Below are 18,049 nucleotides of genomic sequence, written 5' to 3' on the forward strand. Positions count from 1 at the left end.
AGTTTTATTTTAGCAAAATGGATATTAATCAGAACCAGTCAAAAGAAGAGACTCATTGAGCAAGATCTGGGAATGTCCCAAATGAGGAGCTTCTGCAGCATTCTCCTTGTGGAGTTAGTACTGATCACCCTCCCAGCACAGAGTATTGTTCATCAGAGGACTCACTCAAGCTTTGCTGTCAAGACTTTTATTGGGGATTTTTACTGGGGCTTCATTCTGTAGGTGTGACTGAATCATTTATCATTAAATTGAATTCATTCTCCCCTCCCTAGAGGTTGGAGTGATATCAAACCTTTAAGGCATGGTTGGTCTTTCTGGTGAGGCCAGCCCCCATCCTGAATTATTTCTAAAACCTATCTATGGGCTCAACATGAGTCACTTTATCAACATAAACTTTCAAGTGAATAACAAAGCCACTCTTATTACTAAAACATGACCAAGGCTTTAGAGGATCTCTCTCAGGAACCCACTCCAGTATCCTTGCCTGGAAAATCCCATGGCAGAGGAGCCTGGTGGAGTCACAAAGAGTCAGGAACAACTGAGTGACTAACACTTCTTCAGGAAGCAGGAACCAAGTCCAGACAGATTTTTTATTACACAACACTCAGAGGAACCCAGGAAGATGAAGTAGCCACCATCTTGAAATTTATTTGTTGTTTTAGGACAGAGTGAGAGAGAGAGAGAGAAGTTGGATGAAGGAAGGGATAGAAAGAGGGAATGGAGAGAGAGAGGAGAGAGAGATTTGGATGGTATCACTGTAGTGTTTAAATGCCCTTGTTCAGAAGTAGCATGTCGCTTGGGCTCACAACTCATTGGTCCAAACTAACCACATGACTTCGCCCAACCACAGCGGGGCCAGAAAGTACCATTCTCCCATGGGACTGGAAGGAGAAAGTATATATATATATATATATATATATATATATATATATATATATATATCCCTGAAAATGTACTCTATATTTCTTTAGCTTGTACAGTCATTTTCTTAGCATAGTCACATTTTACCAGTATTTTCATTTACATATTAATTTTCCTACATGAATGTTGTCTTTAAAACTAGCTAAAATATCTTTATAATCAATGATCTTATTTTTGAAACTCATGAATATTTCTATACATTTAAGTCAAATTGTTTTAATGATATAAAATGATTTCCATATAAAGCATTTGTTTTCATATTTTATTTCCATTAACTACATTAACTTTAAAGTCCGTGTTGAAAACAGAAATGATATATAGCAGAGAACTGGACACATTACATATTTTTTTTTGTAAAGTTATCTCAACAAAAATCATTGTAAAGGGTAAAATATAACGATTTTCTTAAATTAAAAACTTGGGTTCAAGAAACAAATATTTCTCTTATTTCCTAAGTATATCTAGACTGCTATCTAGCTTTACTTTGATACCATAAACACTAAGGGAATGAAACAATCTTAAACTATTAGGCACAATGGCATGCAGACACACAGATAAGTAGTTATTAGTATGACTTCAGAAGGTAATAGATTTTTCCTTTGCAAAACAGAACTTATAAATAAATTAAATGAAGCAGAAAACTCAAAAGCAGTATTCAAGACCATTCATCTGACATTCAAATGCTCAGTATATTTAACCATTTTTGGATGATGTCAAGAACATCACATCTGTGGGAAAGAATGAAAAGAACTGAGAAGAGGAAAGATGATTATTTTAGAAAACAAACTTGCTTTTGTTTAGCGACCTAGAATAGTTGAATCTCCTCCCTTCCCCATGCCCCAGGCCTATGTGAATAATTGGTGGGTATGTTACTTCACATCAATCATCACCTAATAAGATGGCACTTCTAGCATCTTCCTGAAATTGCATCATATTTCCCCGTCTACTCTTCTGCTAGAAATTCAAAGAAGGAAATGCCTAACTAATGAGGCAGCATGGGAATTTATAGTTAATTGTGAAAAAACTCTTACAGTATTAGAAACTTGAATGGAAAGTTCAGTTATAAGAAAAGAAGATAGCTTTAATATCAACTGTGCCATTCCAAGTCAAGAGAGATCATATAGAAAAGTTAAAAATAGTTAAACAAGAATAACAAAATTCCCATGGGCCTCTTATGACCAGTCCTTAAAAAGCAGTGATGAAAAGAATGATAATGAGTTCTATATACTGAGGGTCTAACATGTGCGAGTTATAGTCACTCTAACAGTCCTAATAACGTGCAGAATACATGTTAGTATCCTTAATTTTAAGATGAGTCAATGGAGAGTTCAAATAGTAAAATCACTTGATCAAAACAGCAGTTGCAGGATCCAGTATTAGACCACAGTCATCAGTTTTATGTCTAGGACTATTCTCTTTTCCTTTCAACCAGTGGCTTGCTGGAATTGACTTATACTGGTATGCAAGGGCTAATTGTTAAATTTTCAGGGATTTTTCAAGCTATTATTAGAAACTAAATTATATAAACATGCAATCAAATAATTTTATTTTATTAAAAATATTTTTGGAATGCACTAGGTAGGTCTTCACTGTGAGGCATGGGCTTTCTCAAGTTGTGGCATGCAAACTTACCTGCCCCATGACATAAGTGATTTTAGTACCCCAACCAAGGATCAAATCCAAGTCCCCTGCGTTGGAAGATGGATTCTCAACCACTGGACCACAGAGATGTCCCCAAATTATATTTTTTAAAAAAAGTTAGTAAATGTTCACAGATTCCAAAATGTGGGAGAAGGCAAGGGTGGGATGTTTCGAGGCAACAGCATCGAAACATGTATATTATCTAGGGTGAAACAGATCACCAGCCCAGGCTGGATGCATGAGACAAGTGCTCGGGCCTGGTGCACTGGGAAGACCCAGGGGAATCAGGTGGAGAGGGAGGTGGGAGGGGGGATTGGGATGGGGAATACATGTAAACCCATGGCTGATTCATGTCAATGTGTGACAAAAACCATTACAATATTGTAAAGTAATTAGCCTCCAACTAATAAAAATAAATGAAAAAAATAAATAAATAAAAGTTAGTAAATGTTCAAACCTCATCACTTCCTAATTATTTTGACTAATTGTGTTAGTCAAATAACATGTGCCTTATTTAGTTGCTCAGTTGTGTCCAAGTCTTTGCAACTTGGACTATAGCCTAGTGGACTATTGCCCACTAGGCTCCCCTGTCCATGGGGATTTGTCAGGCAAGAATACTGGAGTGGATTTCCACGCCCTCCTCTAGGGGATCTTCCCATCCCAGGGATCGAACCCAGGTCTCCAGCATTGCAGGCAAATTATTTACCATCTGAGCTACCAGGGAAGCCCAGTCAAATAATTTTGTTATTGTTATTTTGACTACATTTTACTGTTGTCTGAGTTACTGAGGTTACCCCATTTATTATATGTATATGGGAGAAATTCTATGCAGTGCTGCACTGCTGTGTTTCTCTTTCTAGCTCCCCACAGAGAGACATCATATTGGAAGCTTGAAATCAGTCACAGTGGCAGTATTTATACCATAGAAATCAGCAAATGCTACAAACCAGAGCTTGGATCATTGTTCTTATGCTTTTCTTGATTTAATATAGTGATAGATTAATACAGATTAAATGTAAAAGTGTTCCACACCTGTAGCCATTATATTGTGAATAGCAGAAATAAAAGAAGAAATACATATTCTTCCAATACACAAAAGCTATCATCTAAATTAGGAAAAATTCACTCATGTCCTTGACAAAATGAGTGAACTTTTGAAATCCACCTTTGATGTTTTACTTTCATCTTATTTCTTAACGTAAATGAAGATATCAACCAACATTTATGTCAGAACTATATTAATACATCACTTGTGATCAGAATATGAGCTTGGCAAAAATCAACAAAAATATTTTGTGATAATAACTTGACTATATATAGTTATCAGCAAATTTGGAAAACTCAGGAGTGACCACAGGACTGGAAAAGGTTAGTTTTCATTCAAATCCCAAAGAAAGGCAATGCCAAAGACTGTTAAAACTACCACACAATTGCACTCATCTCCTATGCTAGCAAAGTAATACTCAAAATTCTCCAAGTCAGGCTTCAACAGTATGTAAGTGAAGAACTTCCAGATATTCAAGCTGGATTTAGGAAAGGCAGAGGAACCAGAGATCAAATTGCCAACATCTGTTGAATCATAGAAAAAGCAAGAAAATTCCAGGAAAACATCTATTCTGCTTATTTGACTACACCAAAGCCTTTGACTGTGTGAATCACAACAAACTGTGGAAAATTCTTAAAGAGATGGGAATACCAGACCACCTTATCTGCCTCCAGAGAAATCTGTATACAGGTCAAGAAGCAACATTTAGATCCGGACATGAAACAATGGATTGGTTCCAAATTGGGAAAGGAGTACATCAAGGTTGTATATTGTCACCCTGCTTATTTAACTTATATTCAGAGTACATCATGGAAAATCCCTGTCTGGATGAAGCACAAGCTGGAATCAAGATTGCTAGGAGAAGTATCAGTAACCTCAGATACACAATGACACCACCCTTATGGCTGAAAGTAAAGAAGAACTAAAGAGCCTCTTGATGAAAGTGAAAGAGGAGAGTGAAAAAGGTGGCTTAAAATTCAACATTCAAAAAACTAAGATCATGGCATCTGGTCCCATCACTTCATGGCAAATAAATGGGGAAACAATGGAAAAAGTGACAGGATTTATTTTCTTGGGCTCCAAAATCACTGCAGATGGTGACTGCAGCCATGAAATTAAAAGATGCTTGCTCCTTGGAAGAAAAGCTATAACCAACCTAGACAGCATATTAAAAAGCAGAGACATTACTTTGCCCACAAAAGTCCATCTATTCAAAGCTATGATTTTTCCAGTAGTCATGTATAGATGTGAGAGTTGGACTATAAAGAAAGCTGAGTGCAAAAGATTTGATGCCTTGAACTATGGTGTTGGAGAAGACTCTTGAGAGTCCCTTAGATTGCAAGGAGATCCAACCAGTCAATCGTAAAGGAAATCAGTCCTGAATCTTCATTGGATGGGCTGATGTTGAAGCTGAAACTCCAATACTTTGGCCACCTGGTGGGAAGAACTGACTCAATGGTAAAGACCCTGATGATGGGAAAGATTGAAGGCAGGAGGAGAAGGTGACACAAAGGATGAGATGGCTGGATGGCATCACTGACTTGATGGACTTGAGTTTGAGCAAGCTCTGGGAGTTGGTGATGGACAGGGAAGTCTGGCAAGCTGCAGTCCATGGGGTCACAAAGAGTTGGTCACAACTGAATGACTAAACTGAATGAAATCAGACCAACAAACTGCTGCCAAAGTTGTCTTTCTAAAATGCAAATGTAGTCATTTTATTCTCCTACAAGAAATAGCAGTTTTTCAAACAAAAGTCTGTATAGTCAAAGATATGGTTTTTCCAGTAGTCATGTATGGGTGTGAGAGTTAGACCATAAAGATGACTGAGTACCAAAGAATTGATGTTTTTGGATTGTGGTGTTGGAGAAGATTCTTGAGAGTCCCTTGGACTGCAGGAAGATCAAACCAGTCAATCCTAAAGGAAATCAGTCCTGAATTTTCATTGGAAGGACTGATGCTGAAGCTGAAGCTCCAATACTTTGGCCACCTGATGCAAAGAGCTGGCTCATTAGAAAAGACCCTTATGCTGGGAAAGATTCAATGCAGGAGGAGAAGGGGATGACTAAGGACAAGATGGTTGGATGGCATCACCAACTCAATGGACATGAGTTTGAGCAAGCTCTGGGAGATGGCGAAGGACAGGGAAGCCTGTCATGCTGCAATCCATGGGGTTGCAAGGAGCCAGACACGACTGAACAACAATAATTACAGAATGAGAAAATGAAGAATTAACAATGTATATCTTAGGTTGTGAATTTTATGTACCAAATAATATAGCATCAAAATTTAGAATATGATACCAGAGTATAATTAAGAGTCTACCTCTATTATTGTTGTTGAACTACTGACAACTTTCAGGCCCCAATATTCCTCCCCCACCTGCCCTACATCTGGGCAAGGTGATAAAATCTGGGTGCTACCGCCTTTGGTGTTGGTGGACGATTGAAATCAGGCAAGTCCTAGCCCACACAAGGAGCTCACTCCAGGCCCATCCCCTAATCATGATCAAAACCTCAAGCCAATTCCTTTCTCTGCCTTCTGAAACCATTTGCAGACCTCCTTGGGAGCCATGCAGCTCTCTCTGGAAAACCTTATTATAAGTGATAAATGATTTCAAACCTTTATAGTGTATGTGTGTGGTATCATCAGTCTTGATATTTGTACCAAGTTTTGGGTGAGAAGGTCCATCCTATTTGTGTAGAGTGATCACTTAAAATAGGGCATGCAACAAATAGAGATCATAAAGATATGCCTTAATTTATGTCTTTTGCCCTTGAAATGTCATGTAAACAAACAAACAAACAAAAAAAAAACATTTATCACTTGCTGCATAACAAAACACCCCATTTCTTAGAGGTGGAAAAATAATGGATTATTTCTGACAGGTCTTAGTGTTGACTGAACTCAGGTGAGTGGTTCTCACTAGGTTGCCATCAAATGCTATGGATGGAATCAGCTGAAACCTTTTTTACTCACATGTCTAGTTTCCAGGCTGGAGAGACTTGAAAAGCCGGGAACTGTCAGTCTCTCTGCTTGGTTTAGGGCTTTCTCACAGCATGTCATTCTCAGGCTACTCACACTTCTTACTGGTGTCTGGCTTCTAAGAGGCAGGAGCTGGATTATGCCAGGTCCTTTATGTACCATGTGTGGAACTGGCACAGTGCCATTTCTGCAGTATTTTGTTGGTCAAAAAAAGTAATGGGACTTACTCAGATTTAAGGGTGTGGAGAAGCAGGTTCCTCCTTTGTATGGGAGAGTGGTAAGTCTCATTGCAGAAAAGCAGAGGGGAAGGGAGTTGTCATGGCCATTTTTGGAAAATATCATCTTTCATAATAAGGATAAAAGACTGAATTATATAATATGAGTTGGGCTAATCAATGTATGCTGAGCTCTATTACCTGAAAACTGAAACCTTACACTTTATTCAAATACACAAAAACACTTATGATACTCTCCATAAATAAAAACTAATATATTCCATAGAAGCAGGGAAGACAACATTTTCTGGTCATTATACCTGAACAATAATACTTGTTGTAGATTAAGAAACTAAAACAAATATTATCCACCCTCACCCCTGCCCAGAATACTTCAGTGTCATAAAAAATTTAATGCTCTACTAAACAACATGATTCAGAGAGCAAATCACAACGAAAGTGTTGGAATCTCAGGGAATAAAAAGGTTATATGTAGGAAACTAAGACACAGCTCCAATACTTTGGCCTCCTGATGTGAAGAACTGACTCACTTGGAAAGACCCTGATGCTGGGAAAGATTGAAGGTGGGAGGAGAAGGGGACTACAGAGGATGAGATGGTTGGATGGCATCACCGACTCAATGAACATGAGTTTGAGTAAACTCCGGGAGTTGGTGATGGACGGCGAGGAAAGAGTCAGACATGACTGAGCAACTGAACTGAACTGAAGACACAGCTCAATCAGATCTCAGAAGTAAATTCATATAGAACATTTATTAGTGAGGATAGGCTGCTGGCTATAACAAATGATCTGCATCTATAATGGCACAAACACAACAGAAGTGTAAAAGTAGAGCATGGGTGAAGAGCTCACCCTCCTACATGTAGTTACTTCGAGTCTCTGGCTAATGGAGATTCTGCCAGATTGAACTGGCTTTCAAGGTTTCCCTAGGTGTCATCTCCATTTTACCCATCTAGAAGGGAAGCAGCAGAGAGGAATGGATAGTGGTGTTTTTTTGTTTTTTTTTTTTAGTGCTAGCCTTAAAGTGGCACAACAGATTTTGTCTCCCATTCTATTGCCTGATCAGAACTCAATCACATAGGTATACACAACTATGCCTCCAGGGGCAGAGTCAACATTTATAAAAGCAATCTTTCAGATAACAAGTGTTTATTGAGAACCTAGAATTTACTGGCACCTGTGATATGAATTTGGGATTTAGTGATGAATATAAATGAAACACACTGTACTTTCATCAATCTTAAGAGGCTAATGAGAAAGCAAGTAATCATAATGATATATGAGTTATGATATATTCATATAATGGATTGTTTTCAAAGTAGAAATAAATGAATTAGAGCAGTATCAACATGTAAACATCTTAAAAACATTGTATAGGGAAAAAAACAAGTTGCATAAGGTTACATTTTACATGTTAATACACATATATATGTATTATTTAGGAATCTTACATATTAGTGAACTAATTAAGACATGTATATGAGTGATTAACACCAAATTCAGGATCGTGGTCAGCACTGGGAAAATAGAAGTGTGAAAGAGGGCAGAGACTATAATTCAAAATATATTCAGGTGACTTTAAATGATTTTGTAATGCTTTATTGTTTTTAATTTGTTACTTATATCTGACAAAAATTGCATATATTTAAGATATACAACATGATATTTTGATACCTGTATACACTGTGAAATAAATAAGATAATCAAACTAACATATCCATCACCTACCATAGTTATCTTTTTTGTGTGTGTGTGCATATTGAGAACATTAGAGATCTACTATCTTAGCAGTTTTCTAGTGTATAATGTATTAGTTACTATAGTTAACATGCTATAATTTAGGTTTCTAGAAATTACTGATCTTATAGCTAAGTTTGATGAATAACTTCCCTTTCTGCCCTCCCTCCCTCCTCCCCCTGCCACCAGCCTCTAGTAAGCAGCATTCTACTATGTTACTATGAGTTCACTTCTTTTTTCTTTTTTGGTAATACTTTATTCTTTACCTTGATCACAGAAACACAGATGTTCATTATATTATACTTTTATTGTGTTTGTATGTCTCAAATTTCCATAATGTGATGCAAATTATGAATATAGTTCAAAATAAAACTATAATCCTACGCATATATTTACTGGTAAATTCGTATACAAGTGCTTTCATCATAATCATCAGTGAATATTTATGGAAAGCTCTTTCAAAGGAGTGTAGGAAAGATACAACATTTGTCATTCACTAGTCCAAAAGGTGATTGTGTTATGCTAGACAGGGATGAAAGGTTTGATTGGATCAGTGACTCTCCTGAGCATTTTCTAAACAAGAAATTAGTTTTTTATATGGCCAATCTGGCCATCTCTGCTTCTCCTATTCAGATGATTTCTCTCTAAAGTGTCCCTCAATCCCAATGACAAATTACTAACGGTTTCCCCATGGCTAGAGCAGGGTGGAATTTCTACTAAGTTCTTTGTACTGGTCTGAGGGATTTAGGGTTCATTGAAAGACTGAGTAACCACAACTCACTGTGAGATTTTTTTTTTTTTTCCTGGAATTATAGTTGAAGTAAAAATTTAGTTAACTGCCTGAAAATTCACTCTGGAAAATTCTGTTTGATAGCAACTAATGCCAAAATCAGGCTTCCCTGGTGGCTCAGATGGTAAAGAAGCTGCCTACAATGCAGGAGACCTGGGTTCAATCCCTGGGTTGGGAAGATCCCCTGGAGAAGGGAATGGCTACCCACTCCATTATTCTTGCCTGGGAAATCCCATGGACAGAGGAGCTTGGTGGGCTACAGTTCATAGGGTCACAAAGAGTTGAACACAACTGAAGCGATTTAGCACCTTAGCAATACCAAAATCACCATTGGGTGCACTTGTTTGAATCCCTGAAAGAATAAATGGAAAAAATGGCTTTGGCCTCAAGTTTCAATAAGAAAACTATTAGGTTGGGGTATTGGGTTGGGTTGAAACTCCAACACTTTGGTCACCTGATGCGAAGAACTGACTCACTGGAAGAGACCCTGATGCTGGAAAAGATTGAAGGTGGGAGGAGAAGGGGATGACAGAGGATGAGATGGTTAGATGGCATCACCGACTCAACGAACTTAAGTTTGAGCAAGCTCTGGAAGCTGGTGAAGGACAGGGAAGCCTGGCATGCTGCAGTCCTTGGGGTCTCAAAGAGTCAGACATAACTGAGCGACTGAACTGAACTGAACTGTTGGTTTGGGAGACATCTCTAATCTTCCTTAGGATGTTACATTGGCTTTCATGTTTCATTCTGTCATACCCATAATCACATATTTTTATTTAGTACAGGTAGTACAGGAGGTGCATTGAAGAGGCCCTCAGTTTCCAGGTTCTCCAGATCCTCTGACTTCTCCACATAACTCCATTCAAGCCAGTATAGTGCTGACTTACTTGCTGTTCAGTTGGTAAATCATATCTGACTCTGTGACCCCATGGACTGCAGCACACCAGGATTCCCTTTCCTTCATTTTCTCCCAGAGCTTGCTCAAACTTATGTCCATCAAGTAGGTGATACCACCCAACCCTCCCATCCTCTGTCATCCCCTTCTCCTCCTGCCTTCAATCTTTCCCAGCATTAGGGTCTTTTCCAATGAGTCGGCTCTTCCCATCAGGTGGCCAAAGTATTGGAGCTTCAGCTTCAGCATCAGTCCTTCCAATGAATATTTGGGGTTGATTTCCTTTAGGATAGACTGTGTTGATATCCTTGCAGTCCAAGGGATTCTCAAGAGTCTTACTTTAGGATTCACTTTTCATTTTATATGGTCTATGGATCTAGACAAATTTATGATGACATGTAGCCATAGTTATAGTCTCATACAGAGTATTTTCACTGCCCTAGAATGCCTCTGTGTGCCATCTATTCATGCCTTTCCCCTACACCAACCCCTGGCACCACTGACATTTTTACAGTCTCTATAGTTTGCCTTTTCCAGAATGTCATGGAGTTGGAATCATATGGTAGGTAGCCTTCTCAGACTGGCTTCTTTTACTTAGCAATATGCATTTAAGTTTCTTCCAGGTCTTTCCATGTCTTGTTATGTGTGTGTGCTCAGTTCCTCAGTCATGTCTGACTCTTTGTGGCCCAATGGACTGTAGTCTGCCAGGCTCCTCTTCCCTTGGAATTTTTCAAGCAAGAATACTAGAGTGGGTTGCCATTTCATCCTTCAGAGGGTCTTCCAGACCTAGGAGTCTAACATTATGTCTCTTGCATTTACAGGCAGGTTTTTTTACCACTAGTGCCACCTGGGAAACCCTTTTCATAGTTTAATAGCATATTTATTTTCAGCACTGAATAATTCTTATAGTTTTTTTACTGAAGATCACAAGAATACCTTACATACTCTGATATAGTGGCAGTTTCCTAGAACTTAAACTTAAGCCACAGTGTTATATATGCTGAATCTTATACTTAACCTACATTTCCTGTGATTATACATAGCTCCAGAAAACATAAGAAAGTCTAAATCATATCTCATTGTTCTAATCCCAGATTCCTGGGAAAAGCATTCTTTAGGGACTGAGATTGATTCAGGAAGAGATTAACCTTGATAAATCAATTATTTCAGACTGGGGCATATATAAGGCCACAAAGCAGAAATACAGTTGCTTGGAGCCACCTCTAATCATATGCATTAGAGGGTGGGGTAAGCAGTTCTTTGGGATGAAAAAAAAAAACCAACAACAGTAGCTATTCAGTAGTGTCCCTGATGTCTATTTTTGTTATCTCTTCTCTCCTAATAAAAGCCATGGAGAAGAAAATGGCAGCCCATTCCAGTACTCTTCCTGCAGAATCCCAAGGACAGAGTAGCCTGGCGGGTTACAGTCCATGGGGTCGCAAAAAGTCAGACACAACTGAGGACAACACAGGGAATATAAGCTATTATTATAATATAGTGAAATGATCTCTAGACTCAGGTTCATAAACCTTGTTTTGAATCACTCCTCTGTGACTTAGGAGCCATGTGTTATTCAATAAGTCACTAAAATCTCTGAACCTCAATACCATTATCTCTAAAATTGACTTCAATAACACATGCTCTAACTACCCATTGGGCTTTCATGACCAGAAAACTATAAATAAATTATTATGAGTGAACAAAATGAGATAATGTATGTGAAAGCTCTTTCAGAAACTGTAAGTCAATGCAATTTTAAGTTGTTTGCATTGTTTAAACAGTACTTTCTCCTGTTCTTTTTCTAACTTTTCATTAGATTCATAGATCATTAATTTTCATCCACTCCTCCTTTTAAATATTAGAATTAAATGCTATACATTTCACTTTAAATGTGACAGCTGAATCCATGAGTCTTGATATGGTTATTTTAATTATCACGTATTATCATTCAGTTCTAAATGTTTCCTAATTTCCATTTTTATGTAGTCATTTTTCCATGAGTTTTTTAGGTACAGTCCTATAAAATTCCAAATCTTCAGATGTTTTAAATTTATATTTTTCCTGTTGGTTTCTAACTCAATTTCACTCTCACCAGAGAATGAGGTCTGTGTTCACTGAAGTGTATCATGGCAGATTGTTATTTTGGTTGCTCCTAGTGAACCACACCTTTATTCATTCCCTTTTGGAATATCCCTACCATATTGACTCTTGGCTTGGCTATGTGATAAGCTATGGAAAGTAGAACATTAGCAATCATGATACAAGATGGATCTCGATAAGCACTACCAATTAGAATCTGTCTCCTTGGAAAGTTCTTGCTGGGATTCCAACTACCATGATGTGAAAAGCCACATGGAAAGGCAATGTGATTTGGTTATCTGTTGCTGTATAACAAAACACCCCGAAATTTAATAGCTTAAAAAAACAACTTGCTATTTCTCATTATTTTATGAGTTGGCTAGGTGGTTCTTCCACTTAACATGGTAATGTCAGCTGGGCTACTGGGGCAGCAGGACTGTCCAAAGTGGCTTCATTCATATGACTGGCAGATGTCTGGGAACATAGCTGAGGATATTGGCCAGGGGCCTAGTTTTTCTCCCATGTGGGCATTCCCAAATTGTTGCTTGGGCTTCCTCCATGCTTGTCACCTGGGTTCTAAAGAGTTTCAACAGGACATGACTTTACTTAATAGCAGAATCAATACTCCAAGGAGGAAGGAGCAAACAGGCAAAAACATATAACACTGATTTAAGAAACATAAACTTAAAAAAAAATCTATCATTCTAGATATGGATTCTGCAAGAGCAAAAGTACTATAACAGGGAGGCTAATAATATATAATGAGTCTAATAAAGCCTACTAAAAGAGATAAAGAATGATATAAGCCATATGAAACAAGAATACAAGAAGATAAAGAAGCAAATAATATTAAGTATCAAAAATATAATAATTGAAATTAAATATGCAATATATGAGATAAAGAACATCATGGTATAACTGAGGTAGAAATCAGGAAATTTGTAGACCAGATTAAGAAATCTCATAGAAGAAAAAAGAAAAGAGAAAAGAAATAGGAACTATAAAATAAAAACTAAAAAATATGGAGAAAAGAAGTAGGCAGCCTATCAGAAAGTGGGGAAAACAAATAGAAATATTTGAAGAAATGACAGAGATAAATTTCCCCTAAAGTGAAAAAATAAAAAACTTCTGGACCTCAGAGTGAGAGACCCCATACTTGGCCAACATGGAAAAATAAGGAAAAGCCACACCTAGACACATTTAGTGGGATAAATATCAGTAGAATATAGAGAAATAAATGCAATCTTTATGAAAGAGAAGATCACATATAAAGGAACAAAAACAAATTTTATACTAGATTTTTCAATATAAAATTATCTAGACTTATGATAACATTGGAGTATAGTTTTTGAAATATAGAAGGAAAATAACTTAGAATGTACAATTTATATCCAGCTAAGCTGTCTTTCAAATGTGAAGTCACTATAAACATATCTTATAGATGACCCCCATAATTTTGCCACACAAAGCCTCACACAGCAACCACTTTTGAGCGGAATGCTTAAATAAGAGACAATAAAGGGACAGAATAAACAAAATTAAGGTGACCAAATATCTTGGCAAGATTTCTTGATATCTTTTAAAAATCAAAAACCAAGTTTAAAAGAAGAGAAAATACATTCAGAGTAACTCAAATGAAAAATTTTGCATAATATTTAGATGATGGGAGTTGAGAGTAAGGGAGACCAATGTGTGATCATACTAAAGTTCTTGTCAAAGGGGCAAGTTAGGTAGGATTGTAAAAATAAAATAATAAAAGATGAAATATAAAAAATATTGGATGAATGGAAATAATAAACTAGTATGATAGAAATGGGTCTAAATATATAAATAATTAAGAACAATGGATATAATTGTGGATAAATGCAAATGGAATGCACTAGCCAGTTAAAAGACAAAGATTGACTAATTAGGAAATATATACAGTTTACTAGAATAAGATTAAGTACATGCTGGTTGAAAGTAAAATGAAAAAGACATACAAGGCAACAGTAAATCTGAAGAAAGCTACTATAGCTGTATAGCAGACATTATTTTGCCAACAAAGGTCCATCTAGTCAAAGATTATGTTTTTTTCCGTAGTCTTGTATGGATGTGAGAGTTGGACTGTAAAGAAAGCTGAGCACCAAAGAATTGATGCTTTTGAACTGTGGTCTTGGAGAAGACTCTTGAGAGTCTCTTGGACTGCAAGGAGATCAAACCAGCCAATCATACAGGAAATCAGTCCTGAATTTTGCTCCAGTACTTTGACCACCTGATGCGAAGAACTGACTCATTGGAAAAGACCCTGATGCTGGGAAAGATTGAAGGCAGGAAGAGAAGGGGATGACAGAGGATGAGAGGGCTGGATGGCATCACCGACTCGATGGACTTGAGTTTGAGCAAGATCCGGGAGCTGGAGATGGACAGGGAAGCCTGACATGCTGCAGTCCATGGGGTTGCAGAGAGTTGGACGTGACCGAACGTGACTGAACTGAACTGATAGTTTTATTAATATGAAATAAAATATGTATTAACATATACACAAAGAATTATTAGGGATGCTAAAGCTCACCACATATAAAGATAAATGTTTACATTCCAGAAGAACATTTAACAATATTAAATATGCATGCACCTACTAAAATAGCATGAACATGAAGAGATATTTGTAAAACTACAAAAATAAATTGATGGAACCACCTCCGTTTTGAAGATTTCAATACAACTCAATTGATAGGTGATTCAGAAAAATAAAATTTAAAAGGATATAAAATATATGAATGATACAATTAAGTTTCACCTACTAGATATTCAAGTGTTACATAATGGATATTAAGATATGTATATATGTGTGTAGGTTGGTAGGTAGATAGATGGATGAATGGATGTAGATAATAGATAGATAATAGATGATAGCCTTCCAACAATTAGAAAAACCGATATTTTTTCAAGCAGAACTGGAACAAAAAACACAGAACATGAACTAGGCCATACCATAAAGAAAGCCTCAACAAATTTCAGAAACAGTATCATTCAAACTGTGATCTCAGCTCTCACTTCAATTACATTAAAAGTTATTTTTCAGTCATTAAGTCACGCCCAACTCTTTGTGACCCCATGGACTGCAGCATGCCAGGCTCCCCTGTCCTTCACTGTCTCTTAAAATTTTCTCACATTCATGTCCATTGAGTGAGTGATGCTATCTAACCATGTCATAGAAGTAATTCATTTCAATGTATGGCAAAAACCACTACAATATTGTAAAGTAATTAGCCTCCAACTAATAAAAATAATTGGAAAAAAAAGTTAATAATAAAAAAAAATATGCCCACCCATATTTGGACAATAAAATATCAATATAAACTAACAACTAACTTGTGGGTTTATAATTTTAAAAGGCTTTTTAAATATAAATCTCCACTCTCTGTGAGTTCACAGTCTCCTGTAATAATGTGACCTTTCAAGTACAAGCCCCTTTAATAAAACAAAGAATCCCCCCAAACAACCTATGCTGTGAATTTCTGTTTTCTCTCTTCAATTTTATTCCCTTAGGATTTCTCAAAGTTTATTGTGGACTTGGATATTCATTTAAACTGATGTTATTTTATTTTATCCACCACTTCTTGGTGGGTTTTGGCTTGGATTTCTGCTTAGCTTTGATTTTTATGATATCTAGTCTGTCACGCTGCTGGAAACAGAAGTCTGTATGCTCTTTCATTCATTCACATAAATCCATCTATCTTATTTACTTCAAACTTAAAGTAGTAGATATACATAGATAGATAGATATGTAGATATATATAATGCTTTCACTGAGTATTATTTAGCAGATACAAGCTATCTAATTATAAAAGCATAGAATACTTGAAAATATGTATCATAAAGATTCTGAAAAATGAAATTTAAAGATAGATGTTTAAATGAATGCTGGAGAAAACACCAGCATTTTTCTATCTATAATCATATGATGCTTGGTAATTCATATCTGATTTATTTCCTGCCTCTCTGATATTTTCTAGATTTAGTCATATATTATGTGCAGTTCCTGCCTCTGGCACAGCTAGAAACATAAACAAATTGGGATTTTTCAATTCTATGACTGTGAATCAAATTACTTTATCATTTCGGCCAGAAAGTGAACAACAAACTCAGTGACAGTTAAGAAAACCAAAGACGTGACAGGTAACCAAACCTGTTCTCTGGCTCAGCACATGGACATTGAGTCAAAGGTCATACACGTCAATGTGCCCTGGATGTGGGTGGTAAACACATGCCTAACCTTGAATCTGGCAATAGAGTAGATGTCAAGGGTGATTCTGATGTTTGTGGTATGATATGTCTTATTTATTTGACAAAGCACCTCTCACAGTTACCAAAACAAAGAAAATTTTCTTGTGCTAATGATAACTATCCAAAATGAAGTTAAATTTTTACTCATTCTTTTTTCTTTTGTTATTTGAGTTTAAGTTACCTAGCTAAGTGAATTGCCTCTGAAGCCAATACAATTCAGTAATTTCTTTCTATATTTCCCTGTCTCATCTAAGTTGTCTCCAGTGTCCTGTGTGTGCCCTGTATCTTTGCAGCTGTCTTTCTAACATCTCTTCTCACATTGGCATGTTGATAGACTGACAGCTGGCTGAGCTGTACATTATAAGTATAAAACAAGAAACTGCCTCTCTTTTTTCACCTGACAGAATCCTGTGTGATTGATATTGAGGAAATGAAAAGTGATTTTCAAATTTCAGCAAAATGCAGCAATTCTGTAGCTTTTACCCTTGGATACCAAGTATAGTAGGTGGTGTAAACATATCAAATAGAAAAATATTCTAAGTTTCTCCTTCATAAAATGTGCTCTTTAGTATGCTGACTTTCAAGAAATCATCATAGAATTATCTATTATTTTCAGTTGATTGAATTTTAAAAGTAAAAACAACAGCCTCTTATATATCTAAGTTAATGTTCACGTATGTGCAGGTGGGCAGTGCAAAAGCCCAATTTAATTTATTAAAGTTCTCTAACACAAAGATTCCATAGGTTCATTTCCCAATAACCCATTGCTTATGATTAACACTCCAGCCATACTGGGCCATGGATTTATTTTATCAGTTACCAAAATACTATTGGTATTCTTCCCATATTAGCCTGTCAGTTCTCAGTGGCAGCAAAACTGTCCTTCTTATCTATAATCTTCCATGGTGTCTAGCCTTTCTTACAAATAGAAGGCATTCAATAAATGTTCAGTTCAATTAATCCTAAAATTTTAGTTTAGACGGTATTCATTTTTGTTTCATACTGAATAAAACAGCCATACATTAGTTTCATAGAAATCTAAATCAAATTTTATGTTATATTCTTGTTCTTCCATTCTGTTTGCCAATATGAGGCTGAAACTTTAGGCAGGTCTGAAACCCAGTTCTAATGAGGTCAATGCCTGGAACTGGCCTTGGATTTAATCCACACAAGTGTCTCATACTAGCTCCGTTGCTTACATGGTAAGTGAATGGATATAAATGTTCAAGGGCAAGATGCATTAATACCCTAATGCACTTGATTTACGCATGGCTGCATCAAACCGGCAAACTGGCATGGAGTCAGGACTCCTTCATGCCTCTCAGGACAATTAGAGGTTGCCAGAAGGAAATGAGACTTCCCCCAAACCCAAACAACAGTGAAAAGATGAGGGGTAGAGTGCTAAGGCTTATCTTCTCGAAAGACTTGATGGAATACTAATCCTGCTCCCACAATAT

The sequence above is a fragment of the Dama dama genome, chromosome X, assembly GCF_033118175.1.
Source record: "Dama dama isolate Ldn47 chromosome X, ASM3311817v1, whole genome shotgun sequence".
Lineage (NCBI taxonomy): Eukaryota > Metazoa > Chordata > Mammalia > Artiodactyla > Cervidae > Dama > Dama dama.